Raw genomic sequence first — 15162 nt, 5'->3', positions numbered from 1 at the left:
GTGTTGCCCCCACCCCCTCTCATGCCCCGTGTCTCCCTCATGTTACCCCCTACCCCCGCTCATGCCCTGTGTCTGCCCTGTTCCCCCCCACCCCCCGCTCATGCCCCGTGTCTCCCTGTGTTACCACCACCCCCTGCTCAAGTCCCGTGTCTCGCTCCTGTACCCCCCACCCCCTGCTCATGCCCCGTGTCTGCCCTGTTCCCACCACCCCGCTCATGCCCTGTGTCTGCCCTGTTCCCCCACCCCCCGCTCATTCCCGTGTCTCCCTCGTGTTACCCCCCACCCCCCGCTCATGACCCGTGTCTCCCTCGTGTTGCCCCCCACCCCCCGCTCATAAAGCGTGTCTCCCTTGTGTTGCCCCGCACCCCCCGCAAATGCCCCGTGTCTCCCCTATTCCCCCCACCCCCCAGTCATGCCCCTTGTCTCCATTGTTACCCCCCGCTCATGCCCCATATCTCCCCTGTTCCCCCCACCCCCTGTTCATGCCCCGTGTCTCCCCTGTTCACCCCCATCCCCTGCTCATGCCCCTTGTCTCCCCTGTTCCCCCCACCCCCTGCTCATGGCCCGTGTCTCTCTTGTTCCCCCCACCCCCTGCTCACGCCCCGTGTTTCCCCTGTTTCCCTCCACCCCCGCTCATGCCCCGTGTCTCTCCCCTGTTCCCCCCACCTCCGCTATTGCCCCGTGTCTCTCTCCTGTTCTCCCCACCCCCCGCTCATGCCATGTGTCTGCCCTGTTGCCCCACCACACACTCATGCCCGTGTCTCTCTCGTGTTGCCCCCACACCCCGCTCATGCCCCGTGTCTCCCTCGTGTTGCCCCCCAACCCCTGCTCATGCCCCGTGTCTGCCCTTTTCCCCCACCCCCGCTCATGCCCTGTGTCTCCCCTGTTACCCACCCACTCCCCGCTCATGCCCTGTGTCTCCCTCCTGTTCCCCCAGCCCCTGCTCATGCCCCGTGTTTCCCTCGTGTTCCCCCCAACCCCCGCTCATGACCCGTGTCTCCCTCGTGTTGCCCCCCACCCCCTGCCCCGTGTCTCCCTCTTGTACCCCCACCCCCCACTCATGCCCCGTGTCTCCCTCCTGTAGCCCCCACCCCCGCTCATGCCCTGTGTCTGCCCTGTTCCCCCCACCCCCGCTCATGTCCCGTGTCTCCCTCGTGTTCCCCCCCACCCCCGCAAATGCCCCATGTCTCTCTTGTCCCCCCCGCCCCCCGCTCATGCTCCGTGCTCCCTCCTTTTCACCCCACCCCCTGCTCACCTGCTCATGCCCCTTGTCTCCTCTGTTCCCCCCACCCCCGCTCATGCCCTGTGTCTCTCTCCTGTTCCCCCAACCCACGATCATGCCCCGTGTCTCCCTCCTTTCCCCCCCACCCCCTGCTCATGCCCTGTGTCTCTCTCCAGTTGCCCCCACCCCCTGCTCATGCCCCATGTCTCCCTCCTGTTCCCCCCAGCCCCTGCTCATGCTCCGTGTTTCCCTCGTGTTCCCCCCAACCCCAGCTCATGACCCGTGTCTCCCTCGTGTTGCCCCCACCTCCCGCTCATGACCCGTGCCTCCCTGGTGTTGCCCCCCACCACCTGCTCATGCCCCGTGTCTCCCTCTTGTACCCCCACCCCCCGCTCATGCCCCGTGTTTCCCTCCTGTACCCCTCACCCCCCGGTCATGCCCCTTGTCTCTCCTGTTCCCCCCCACCACCCCGCTCATGCCCCGTGTCGCCCCTGTTCCCCCCCACCCCCGCTCATGCCCGTTGTCTCCACTGTTCCCCCCACCCCCTGCTCATGGCCCATGTCTCTCTTGTCCCAACCGCCCCCGCTCATGCTCCGTGTCTCCCTCATGTTCCCCCACCCCCTGCTCATGACCCGTGTCTCCGTGTGTTGCCCCCCACTCCCCCGATCATGACCCGTGTCTCCCTCGTGTTGCCCCCAACCCCCGCTCATGCCCCGTGTCTCCCTCGTGTTGCCCCCACCCCCTGCTCATGCCCATTGTCTCCCTTTTGTACCCCCACCCCCGCTCATGCCCCGTGTCTCCCTCCTGTACCCCCCACCCCCGCTCATGTCCCATGACTCTCTCCTGTACCCCCCACCCCCTGCTCATACTCTGTGTCTGCCCTTTTCCCCCCACCCCCGCTCATGCCCCGTTTCTCCCTTGTGTTACCCCCCATCCCCCACTCATGACCCGTGTCTCCCTCCTGTTACCCCCCACCCCCCGCTCATGCCCTGTGTCTCCCTCCTGTACCCCACCCACCGCTCATGCCCCATGTTACCCCCCACCCCCGCTCATGCACCGTGTCTCCCTCCTGTTGCCCCCCACCCCTGCCAATGCCCCATTTCTCCCCTGTTCCCTCACCCCCCGGTCATGCCCCTTGTCTCCCCTGTTCCCCCTACCCCCCTGCTCATGCCCCGTGTCTCCCTTGTTCCCTCCCACCCCCTGCTCATGCCCTGTGTCTGCCCTGTTCCCCCCACCCCCTGCTCATGCCCCGTGTCTCCCTCATGTTGCCCCCACCCCCGCTCATGCCCCGTGTCTCCCTCGTGTTGCCTCCCACCCCCCGCTCATGCCATGTGTCTCCCACGTGTTGCCCCCCACCCCCCACTCATGTCCCGTGTCTCTCTCATGTTACCCCCACCCCCAGCTCATGCCCCGTGTCTGCCCTGTTACCCTCACCCCCCGCTCATGCCCTGTGTCTCTCTCGTGTTGCCCCCACCCCCCGCTCATGCCCCTTGTCTCCCTTGTGTGGCCCTCAACCCCCGCTCATGCCCCGTGTCTCCCTCGTGTTGCCCCCACTCATGCCACGTGTCTCCCTCGTGTTACCCCCCACCCCCCGCTCATGCCCCGTGTCTCCCTCCTGTACCCCCACCCCCGCTCATGCCCCGTGTCTGCCCTGTTCCCCCATTCCCCGCTCATGCCCCATGTCTCCCCTGTTCCCCCCAACCCCCGCTCATGCCCCGTGTTTTCCTTGTGTTACCCCCCACCCCCTGCTCATGCCCTGTGTCTCCCTCCTGGTTCCCCCCAACCCCCGCTCATGCCCCGTGTTTCCCTCGTGTTCCCCCCACCCCCGCTCATGACACGTGTGTACCTTGGGTTGCCCCCACCCCAGCTCATGACCCGTGGCTCCCTTGTGTTGCCCCACCCCCTGCTCATGTGACCAGTGTCTCCCTTGTGTTACCCCCCACCCCCGCTCATGCCCAGTGCCTCACTCCTGTATCCACACACCCGCTCATGCCCCGTGTCTCCCTCCTGTACCCCCCACCCCCCGCTCATGCCCTGTGTCTGCCCTGTTCCCCCACCCCCCGCTCATGCCCCGTGTCTCCCTCGTGTAACCCCCAACCCCCCGCTCATGCCCCCTGTCTCCCTCCTGTACCCCCCACCAATGCTCATGCCCCATGTCTGCCCTGTTCCCCCCACCCCCGCTCATGCCCCATGTTTCCACTGTTACCCCCCACCCCCCGCGCATGCCCCGTGTCTCCCTCCTGTTCCCCCCACGCCCCGCTCATGCCCCGTGTTTCCCTCGTGTTATCCCCACCCCCCGCTCATGACCCCTGTCTCCCTCGTGTTGCCCCCCGCTCATGACCCGTGTCTCCCTCGTGTTGCCCCCCACCCCGTTCAAGCCCCCTGTTACCCCCCACACCCCGCTCATGCCCTGTGTCTCCCTCCTGTTGCCCCCCACCCCCCGAAAATGCCCCGTGTCTCCCCTGTTGCCCCCACCACCCAGTGATGCCCCTTGCCTCTCCTGTTCCCCCCACCCCTCTGCTCATGCCCCGTGTCTCCCCTGTTCCCCCCCTAGTCCCCGCTCATGCCTCGTGTCTCCCCTGTTCACCCCCACCCCCCCACCCCCCGCTCATGCCCCTTGTCTCCCCTGTTCCCCCCACCCTCTGCTCATGGCCTGTGTCTCTCTTGTTTGCCCCCACCCCCCGCTCATGCCCCGTGTCTCCCGTTTCCCCCACCACCCGCTCATGCCCCGTGTCTCCCTCCTGTGCACCCCACCCCCTGCTCATGCTTCGTGTCTCCTTCCTCTTCCCCCACATCCGCTAATGCCCCATGTCTATCTCCTGTTGCTCCCCACCCCCCCGCTCTTGCCCCGGGTCTCCCCTGTTCCCCCAACCCCCACCCGGTCATGCCCAGTGTCTCCCTCCTGTTGCCCCCACCCCCTGCTCATGCCCTGTGTCTGCCCTGTTCCCTCCACCCCCTGCTCATGCCCCGTGTCTCCCTCATGTTGCCCCCACCCCCGCTCATGCCCTGTGTCTCCCTCGTGTTGCCTCCCACCCCCGCTCATGCCCTGTGTCTCTCTCGTGTTGCCCCCCACCCCTCACTCATGCCCCGTGTCTCCCTCATGTTACACCCACCCCCCGCTCATGCCCCGTGTCTCCCTCGTGTTGCCCCCACCCCCGCTCATGCCCCTTGTCTCCCTTGTGTTACCCCCCACCCCCCGCTCATGCCCCGTGTCTCCCTCCTGTACCCCCCACCCCTGCTCATGCCCCGCGTCTGCCCTGTTCCCCGCTCATGCCCCGTGTCTCCCCTGTTCCCCCCCAGCCCCCGCTCATGCCTCATGTCTCCCCTGTTCACCCCCACCCCCCGCTCATGCCCCGTGTCTCCCCTGTTCCCCCCACCCTCTGCTCATGGTCCGTGTCTCTCTTGTTTGCCCCCACCCCCCGCTCATGCCCCGTGTCTCCCGTTTCCCCCACCCCCCGCTCATGCCCCGTGTCTCCCTCCTGTGCACCCCACCCCCTGCTCATGCTTCGTGTCTCCTTCCTCTTCCCCCACATCCGCTAATGCCCCTTGTCTATCTCCTGTTGCTCCCCACCCCCCCGCTCTTGCCCCGGGTCTCCCCTGTTCCCCCCACCCCCACTCGGTCATGCCCTGTGTCTCCCTCCTGTTGCCCCCCACCCCCTGCTCATGCCCTGTGTCTGCCCTGTTCCCCCCACCCCCTACTCATGCTCCGTGTCTCCCCCCTGTTCCCCCCACCCCCCGCTCATGCCCTGTGTCTCTCTCCTGTTCCCCCAACCCACGCTCATGCCCCGTGTCTCCCTCCTTTCCCCCCCACCCCCTGCTCATGCCCTGTGTCTCTCTCCAGTTGCCCCCACCCCCTGCTCATGCCCCATGTCTCCCTCCTGTTCCCCCCAGCCCCTGCTCATGCTCCGTGTTTCCCTCGTGTTCCCCCCAACCCCAGCTCATGACCCGTGTCTCCCTCGTGTTGCCCCCACCTCCCGCTCATGACCCGTGCCTCCCTGGTGTTGCCCCCCACCACCTGCTCATGCCCCGTGTCTCCCTCTTGTACCCCCACCCCCCGCTCATGCCCCGTGTTTCCCTCCTGTACCCCTCACCCCCCGGTCATGCCCCTTGTCTCCCCTGTTCCCCCCCACCCCCCCGCTCATGCCCCGTGTCGCCCCTGTTCCCCCCCACCCCCGCTCATGCCCGTTGTCTCCACTGTTACCCCCACCCCCTGCTCATGGCCCATGTCTCTCTTGTCCCCCCGCCCCCGCTCATGCTCCGTGTCTCCCTCATGTTCCCCCACCCCCCGCTCATGACCCGTGTCTCCGTTGTGTTGCCCCCCACTCCCCCGATCATGACCCGTGTCTCCCTCGTGTTGCCCCCAACCCCCGCTCATGCCCCGTGTCTCCCTCGTGTTGCCCCCACCCCCTGCTCATGCCCCGTGTCTCCCTTTTGTACCCCCGCTCATGCCCCGTGTCTCCCTCCTGTACCCCCCACCCCCGCTCATGTCCCATGACTCCCTCCTGTACCCCCCACCCCCCGCTCATACTCTGTGTCTGCCCTTTTCCCCCCACCCCGCTCATGCACGGGTCTCCCTTGTGTTACCCCCCACCCCCCACTCATGACCCGTGTCTCCCTCCTGTTACCCCCCACCCCCTGCTCATGCCCTGTGTCTCCCTCCTGTTCCCCACCCACCGCTCATGCCCCATGTTACCCCCCACCCCCCGCTCATGCACCGTGTCTCCCTCCTGTTGCCCCCCACCCCTGCCAATGCCCCGTTTCTCCCCTGTTCCCTCACCCCCCGGACATGCCCCTTGTCTCCCCTGTTCCCCCTACCCCCCTGCTCATGCCCCGTGTCTCCCTTGTTCCCTCCCACCCCCTGCTCATGCCCTGTGTCTGCCCTGTTCCCCCCACCCCCTGCTCATGCCCCGTGTCTCCCTCATGTTGCCCCCACCCCCGCTCATGCCCCGTGTCTCCCTCGTGTTGCCTCCCACCCCCCGCTCATGCCCTGTGTCTCCCACGTGTTGCCCCCCACCCCCCACTCATGTCCCATGTCTCCCTCATGTTACCCCCACCCCCCGCTCATGCCCCGTGTCTGCCCTGTTACCCTCACCCCCCGCTCATGCCCCGTGTCTCTCTCGTGTTGCCCCCACCCCCCGCTCATGCCCCTTGTCTCCCTTGTGTTGCCCCTCAACCCCCGCTCATGCCCCGTGTCTCCCTCGTGTTGCCCCCGCTCATGCCACGTGTCTCCCTCGTGTTACCCCCCACCCCCCGCTCATGCCCCGTGTCTCCCTCCTGTACCCCCACCCCCGCTCATGCCCCGTGTCTGCCCTGTTCCCCCATTCCCCGCTCATGCCCCATGTCTCCCCGTTCCCCCCAACCCCCGCTCATGCCCCGTGTTTCCCTTGTGTTACCCCCCACCCCCTGCTCATGCCCTGTGTCTCCCTCCTGGTCCCCCCAACCCCCGCTCATGCCCCGTGTTTCCCTCGTGTTCCCCCCACCCCCGCTCATGACACGTGTGTACCTCGGGTTGCCCCCACCCCAGCTCATGACCCGTGGCTCCCTTGTGTTGCCCCACCCCCTGCTCATGTGACCAGTGTCTCCCTTGTGTTACCCCCCACCCCCGCTCATGCCCCGTGCCTCACTCCTGTATCCACACACCCGCTCATGCCCCGTGTCTCCCTCCTGTACCCCCCACCCCCCGCTCATGCCCTGTGTCTGCCCTGTTCCCCCACCCCCTGCTCATGCCCCGTGTCTCCCTCGTGTTACCCCCAACCCCCCGCTCATGCCCCCTGTCTCCCTCCTGTACCCCCCACCAATGCTCATGCCCCATGTCTGCCCTGTTCCCCCCACCCCCGCTCATGCCCCATGTTTCCACTGTTACCCCCCACCCCCCGTGCATGCCCCGTGTCTCCCTCCTGTTCCCCCCACCCCCCGCTCATGCCCCGTGTTTCCCTCGTGTTATCCCCATCCCCCGCTCATGACCCCTGTCTCCCTCGTGTTGCCCCCCGCTCATGACCCGTGTCTCCCTCGTGTTGCCCCCCACACTGTTCATGCCCCCTGTTACCCCCCACACCCCACTCATGCCCTGTGTCTCCCTCCTGTTGCCCCCCATCCCCCGAAAATGCCCCGTGTCTCCCCTGTTGCCCCCACCACCCAGTGATGCCCCTTGCCTCTCCTGTTCCCCCCACCCCACTGCTCATGCCCCGTGTCTCCCCTGTTCCCCCCTAGACCCCGCTCATGCCTCGTGTCTCCCCTGTTCACCCCCACCCCCCCACCCCCCGCTCATGCCCCTTGTCTCCCCAGTTCCCCCCACCCTCTGCTCATGGCCCGTGTCTCTCTTGTTTGCCCCCACCCCCCGCTCATGCCCCGTGTCTCCCGTTTCCCCCACCCCCCGCTCATGCCCCGTGTCTCCCTCCTGTGCACCCCACCCCCTGCTCATGCTTCGTGTCTCCTTCCTCTTCCCCCACATCCGCTAATGCCCCGTGTCTATCTCCTGTTGCTCCCCACCCCCCCGCTCTTGCCCCGGGTCTCCCCTGTTCCCCCCACCCCCACCCGGTCATGCCCAGTGTCTCCCTCCTGTTGCCCCCACCCCCTGCTCATGCCCTGTGTCTGCCCTGTTCCCCCCACCCCCTGCTCATGCCCTGTGTCTCCCTCATGTTGCCCCCACCCCCGCTCATGCCCTGTGTCTCCCTCGTGTTGCCTCCCACCCCCGCTCATACCCTGTGTCTCCCTCGTGTTGCCCCCCACCCCTCACTCATGCCCCGTGTCTCCCTCATGTTACACCCACCCCCGCTCATGCCCCGTGTTGCCCCCACCCCCGCTCATGCCCCTTGTCTCCCTTGTGTTACCCCCCACCCCCCGCTCATGCCCCGTGTCTCCCTCCTGTACCCCCCACCCCCGCTCATGCCCCGTGTCTGCCCTGTTCCCCGCTCATGCCCCATGTCTCCCCTGTTCCCCCAACCCCCGCTCATGCCCCGTGTTTCCCTTGTGTTACCCCCCACCCCCCGCTCATGCCCCGTGTCTCCCTCCTGGTCCCCCCACCCCCGCTCATGCCCCGTGTTTCCCTCGTGTTCCCCCCACCCCACGCTCATGACACGTGTCTCCCTCGGGTTGCCCCACCCCCGCTCATGACCCGTGGCTCCCTTGTGTTGCCCCCACCCCCTGCTCATGACCAGTGTCTCCCTTGTGTTACCCCCCACCCCCCGCTCATGCCCCGTGCCTCACTCCTGTATCCCCACCCCCGCTCATGCCCCATGTCTCCCTACTGTACCCCCCACCCCCCGCTCATGCCCTGTGTCTGCCCTGTTCCCCCACCCCCCGCTCCTGCCCCGTGTCTCCCTCGTGTTACCCCCCCACCCCCACTCACTCATGCCCCGTGTCTCCCTCATGTTGCCCCCCACCCCGTTCATGGCCCGTGTTACCCCCCACACCCCGCTCATACCCTGTGTCTCCCTCCTGTTGCCCCCCACCCTCCGAAAATGCCCCGTGTCTCCCCTATTACCCCCACCACCCAGTGATGCCCCTTGCCTCTCCTGTTCTCCCCCACCCCCCTGCTCATGCCCCGTGTCTCCCCTGTTCCCCCCCTAGCCCCCGCTCATGCCTCGTGTCTCCCCTGTTCACCCCCACCCCCCCACCCCCCGCTCATGCCCCGTGTCTCCCCTGTTCCCCCCACCCTCTGCTCATGGCCCGTGTCTCTCTTGTTTGCCCCCACCCCCCCGCTCATGCCCCGTGTCTCCCGTTTCCCCCACCCCCCGCTCATGCCCCGTGTCTCCCTCCTGTGCACCCCACCCCCTGCTCATGCTTCGTGTCTCCTTCCTCTTCCCCCACATCCGCTAATGCCCCGTGTCTATCTCCTGTTGCTCCCCACCCCCCCGCTCTTGCCCCGGGTCTCCCCTGTTCCCCCCACCCCCACCCGGTCATGCCCCGTGTCTCCCTCCTGTTGCCCCCCACCCCCACCCCCTGCTCATGCCCTGTGTCTGCCCTGTTCCCCCCACCCCCTGCTCATGCTCCGTGTCTCCCCCATGTTGCCCCCACCTCCGCTCATGCCCCGTGTCTCCCTCCTGTTCCCCCACCCCCCGCTCATGCCCCTTGTTACCCCCCGCTCATGCCCCATGTCTCCCTCCTGTTGCCCCCCACCCCCGCAAATGCCCCTTGTCTCCCCTGTTCCCCCACACCCCAGTCATGCCCCTTGTCTCCCCTGTTCGCCCCCACCCCCACGCTCATGCCCTGTGTCTCACCTGTTCCCTCCCACCCCCGGCTCATGGCCCGTGTCTCTCTTGTACCCCCTACCCCCCACTCATGCTCCGTGTCTCCCTCCTTTTCACCCCACCCCCTGTTCATGCCTCTTGTCTCCTCTTTTCCCCCATCCCCCGCTCATGCCCCGTGTCTCTCCCTTGTCCCCTCCACCCCCCGCTCATGCCCTGTGTCTCCCTCCTGAACCCCCACCCCCCGCTCATGCCCCGTGTCTCTCTCCTGTTCCCCCACCCCGCGCTCATGCCCCGTGTCTCCCTCCTGTTACCCCCACCCCCTGCTCATGCCCTGTGTCTGTCTCCTGTTGCCCCCACTTCCCGCTCTTGCCCCTTGCCTCTCCTGTTCTCCCCCACCCCCCTGCTCATGCCCCGTGTCTCCCCTGTTCCCCCCCTAGCCCCCGCTCATGCCTCGTGTCTCCCCTGTTCACCCCCACCCCCCCACCCCCCGCTCATGCCCCGTGTCTCCCCTGTTCCCCCCACCCTCTGCTCATGGCCCGTGTCTCTCTTGTTTGCCCCCACCCCCCCGCTCATGCCCCGTGTCTCCCGTTTCCCCCACCCCCCGCTCATGCCCCGTGTCTCCCTCCTGTGCACCCCACCCCCTGCTCATGCTTCGTGTCTCCTTCCTCTTCCCCCACATCCGCTAATGCCCCGTGTCTATCTCCTGTTGCTCCCCACCCCCCCGCTCTTGCCCCGGGTCTCCCCTGTTCCCCCCACCCCCACCCGGTCATGCCCCGTGTCTCCCTCCTGTTGCCCCCCACCCCCACCCCCTGCTCATGCCCTGTGTCTGCCCTGTTCCCCCCACCCCCTGCTCATGCTCCGTGTCTCCCCCATGTTGCCCCCACCTCCGCTCATGCCCCGTGTCTCCCTCCTGTTCCCCCACCCCCCGCTCATGCCCCTTGTTACCCCCCGCTCATGCCCCATGTCTCCCTCCTGTTGCCCCCCACCCCCGCAAATGCCCCTTGTCTCCCCTGTTCCCCCACACCCCAGTCATGCCCCTTGTCTCCCCTGTTCGCCCCCACCCCCACGCTCATGCCCTGTGTCTCACCTGTTCCCTCCCACCCCCGGCTCATGGCCCGTGTCTCTCTTGTACCCCCTACCCCCCACTCATGCTCCGTGTCTCCCTCCTTTTCACCCCACCCCCTGTTCATGCCTCTTGTCTCCTCTTTTCCCCCATCCCCCGCTCATGCCCCGTGTCTCTCCCTTGTCCCCTCCACCCCCCGCTCATGCCCTGTGTCTCCCTCCTGAACCCCCACCCCCTGCTCATGCCCCGTGTCTCTCTCCTGTTCCCCCACCCCGCGCTCATGCCCCGTGTCTCCCTCCTGTTACCCCCACCCCCTGCTCATGCCCTGTGTCTGTCTCCTGTTGCCCCCACTTCCCGCTCTTGCCCCATGTCTCTCTCCTGTTCCCCCCACCCCCTGCTCATGCCCCGTGTCTCCCCTGTTTCTCCCCACCCCCGCTCATGCCCCGTGTGTCTGCCCTGTCCCCCCCACCCCCTGCTCATGCCCCGTGTCTCTCTCCCGTCCCCCCCACCCCCCGCTCATGCCCCGTGTCTCCCCTGCTCCCCCACACCCCCCGCTCATGCCCCTTGTCTCTCTCTTGTTCCCCCCACCCCCCGCTCATGCCCCGTGTCTCCCTCCTGTTCCCCCCACCCCCGCTCATGCCCCGTGTCTCCCTACTGTGCACCCCACCCCCTGCTCATACTTTGTGTCTCCCTCCTGTTCCCCCAAGCCCGGCTAATGCCCCGTGTCTCTCTCCTGTTGCTCCCCACCCCTCCGCTCTTGCCCCGGATCTCCCCTGTTCCCCGCACACCTCCCTAGTCATGCCCCATGCCTCCTTCCTGTTGTCCCCCACCCCCTGCTCATGCCCTATGTCTGCCCTGTTCCCCCCATCCCCCGTGTCTCCCTCGTGTTGCCCCCACCCCCACTCATGCCCCGTGTCTCCCTCGTGTTGCCTCCCACCCCCGCTCATGCCCCGTGTCTCCCTCGTGTTGCCCCCCACCCCCACTCATGCCCCATGTCTCCCTCGTGTTACCCCCCACCCCCGCTCATGCCCCATGTCTGCCCTGTTCCCCTCACCCCCCGCTCATGCCCCGTGTCTCCCTCGTGTTGCCCGCACCCCCCGCTCATGCCCCGTGTCTCCCTCGTGTTGCCCCCCACCCCCCGCTCATGCCCCGTGTCTCCCTTGTGTTACCCCCATTCCCCGCTCATGCCCTGTGTGTCTCTCCTGTACCCCCCACCCCCGCTCATGCCCCATGTCTGCTCTGTTCCCCCACCCCCCGCTCATGCCCCATGTCTCCCCTGTTCCCCCCCACCCCCCGCTCATGCCCCGTGTTTCCCTCGTGTTACCCCCACCCCCTGCTCATGCCCCGTGTCTCCCTCCTGCTCCCCCCACCCCCCACTCATGCCCCGTGTTTCCCTTGTGTTCCCCCGACCCCCGCTCATGACCTGTGTCTCCCTCGGGTTGCCCTCCCACCCCCCGCTCATGACCCGTGTCTCCCTCCTGTACCCCCACCCCCACTCATGCCCCATGTCTCCCTCCTGTACCCCCCCCACCCCCCGCTCATGCCCTGTGTCTCCTTCCTTTCTCCTCCACCCCCGGCTCATGCCCCCTGTCTGCCCAGTTCCCTCCCACCCCCGCTCATGCCCTGTGTCTCCCTCATGTTACCCCCCACCCCCTGCTCATGCCCCCTGTCTCCCTCCTGTTCCCTCCACCCCCCTCATGCCCTGTGTCTCTCTCCTGTTCCCCCTTCGCCCCCTGCTCATGCCCCGTGTCTCCCCTGTTCCCCCCACCCCCACTCATGCCGCTTGTTTCTCTCTTGTTCCCCCACTCCCGCTCATTCCCCGTGTCTCCCTCATGTTCCCCCCACCCCCACTCATGCCCCGTGTCTACCTCCTGTGCATCCCACCCCCTGCTCATGCTTCGTGTCTCCCTCCTGTTCCCCCACCTCCCGCTCATGTCCCGTGTCTCTCTCCTGTTGCTCCCCAACCCCGCTCATGCCCCATGTCTCCCTCCCGTTACCCCCACCCCCCGCTCATGCCCCGTGTCTCCCTCCTGTACCCCTACCCCCCGCTCATGCCCCGCGTCTCCCTCCTGTGCACCCCACCCCCACTCATTCCCCGGGTCTGCCCTGTTCCCCCCACCCCCCGCTCATGCTCAGTGTCTCCCCTGTTCCCCCCCACTCCCCGCTCATGCCCTGTGTCTCCCTCGTGTTACCCCCACCCCGCGCTCATGCCCCGTGTTTCCCTCCTGTTCCCCCCACCCCCTGCTCATGCCCCGTGTTTCCCTCATGTTCCCCCCACCCCCGCTCATGCCCTGTGTTTCCCTCGTGTTACCCCCACCCCCGCTCATGCCCCGTGTTTCCCTCATGTTCCCCCCAACCCCCCGCTCTTGACCCGTGTCTCCCTCGTGTTGCCCCACACCCCCTGCTCATACCCCTTGTCTCCCTCGTGTTCCCCCCACCCCCGCTCATGCCCCGTGTTTCCCTCGTTTTACCCCCAACCCCCCTCTCATGCCCCGTGTCTCCCTCGTGGTCCCCCAACCCCCGCTCATGTCCCGTGTCTCCCTCATGTTCTCCCCACCCCCCACTCATGCCCTGTGTCTTCCTTGTGTACCCTCATGCCCCAAGTCTCTCTACTGTTCCCCCACCCCCTGCTCATGCCCCGTGTCTCCCTCCTGTTACCCCCCACCCCCTGCTAATGCCCTGTGTCTCTCTCCTGTTGCCCCCACCTCCCACTCATTCCCTATGTCTCTCTCCTGTACCCCCCACCCTCCGCTCATGCCCTGTGTCTCCCCTGTTTCCCCCCACCCCCCTTTCATGCCCCGTGTCTCTCCCCTGTTCCCCCCACCCCCCTCATGCCCTGTGTCTCTCTCCTGTTCCCCCTTCACCCCCTGCTCATGCCCCGTGTCTCCCCTGTTTCCCCCACCCCCCACTCATGCCGCTTGTTTCTCTCTTGTTCCCCCACTCCCGCTCATTCCCCGTGTCTCCCTCATGTTCCCCCCACCCCCACTCATGCCCCGTGTCTCCCTCCTGTGCACCCCACCCCCTGCTCATGCTTCGTGTCTCCCTCCTGTTCCCCCACCCCCCGCTCATGTCCTGTGTCTCTCTCCTTTTCCCCCCACCCCCTGCTCATGCCCCGTGTCTCCCCTGTTCCACCCCACCCCCTGCTCATGCCCTTTGTCTCCCTCCTTTTCCCCCCCACCCCCCGCTCATGCCCCGTGTCTCCCCTGTCCCCCTCACCCCCGCTCAGGCCCCATGTGTGCCCTTTTCCTCCCCACCCCCCGCTCATGCCCTGCTGTGTTCTCTTTATACACCCCGCCTTCCCTTTCCATGGTGGCCATCTTAGTAAAAGATGTTCCTTCCTACTCCGGGACGCCGCAGTCGTATTGGTTTGGGAAGAAAAACTTTTTTTTTACCACCCGGGGTTCCCACTTTGAGGACCTAAGATGCTAGTGGTCTTCATCTGTTACAGGGACGGTATGGTTAACTTGCACTAATAAAAACCTATGAAATTCAATGAAAAAACTTTGTTAAAGGGACGTTATGGTTCCAAGTAAAACTGAAAAACCCTTGAAATTCGCCAGTTATGGTAAGCTAAGCAACCATAACTCGCGCCACCACCGTGCACTGCTAAGACTAACACCCACGACATCAAAGATGTCATCACAAATGCCATTGATGACATCACTGATGACATCACATGTCTGGCTCACTCTTTTTTCTTTTGCTGACATATCTAGGCCACATGGTTTTCTTCAGTTACAGTCAGAAACTAAACATTTTATTTTATTTGTAGACATATCCTTCAAGTAGGTTCTTATAGTAATTCCCTTAGAGTCCAGTAACATCATATGAAACATATACATAGGGGAAGACACAAGCTTGAAAGACAGCAATCCTTTTTGTGCATAAAGATAATCAATTGACATCAGCACTTTCTGATAGTTCTGTTGTTTTTTTATGGCTGTACTTTCCCTGTATATGGTCATATTTGTATACATTATACTCACACTACTTTCCTTAGGGTCCAATCAAATCAAGTGATTCATATACATAGGGTAAATAGCAGCTTTGAAACAGAGCAATCATTTATTTGCATGAAAATAATCAGTTAGGTTATGAATTGTTTCTGCTGCTACTTGTGCTTTTTTTGCTAACTTCACTTTTCCTGTCTATACCCATATTGGAATGTGTTCTTGTCTCTTTGTGATTTGTCTATAGTAATGCAATTATGTAATACATGGGTTTTATTAGCTACTTATTACATGTTTCACAGTACACAAAAATCTATTAAGAAAACAATTATCATTTCATTATTCAACATATTAACATTATGAATATTATACCTTCATCTTGTACGCTGCACACAAAGCTATGTTTCTGCATGAGTAGCTTAGTATACTAGATAGAACCCCATAATAGAATGCTATTTATATCAATGCATCGTTCAATGCACTAATTAGGGTATGATATTTATTGCAATGATCCTTGACACATTTTTCGCAACATTATAATAAGAATCCCTTGTACACATATTTAATGAAAAGTACATACACATGTGATGTCATCAGTGATGTCATCAATTACATTTGTGATGTCATCTTTGATGTCGTGGGTGTTAGTTTTAGCAGTGCTCGGTGGTGGCGCGAGTTATGGTTGCTTAGCTTACCATAACTGGCGAATTTCAAGGGTTTTTCGGTTTTACTTGGAAC

This window comes from Ambystoma mexicanum, chromosome 5q (assembly GCF_040938575.1).
Source record: "Ambystoma mexicanum isolate Mex_15411 chromosome 5q, UKY_AmexF1_1, whole genome shotgun sequence".
Lineage (NCBI taxonomy): Eukaryota > Metazoa > Chordata > Amphibia > Caudata > Ambystomatidae > Ambystoma > Ambystoma mexicanum.
This window is presented reverse-complemented; position numbering follows the sequence as displayed.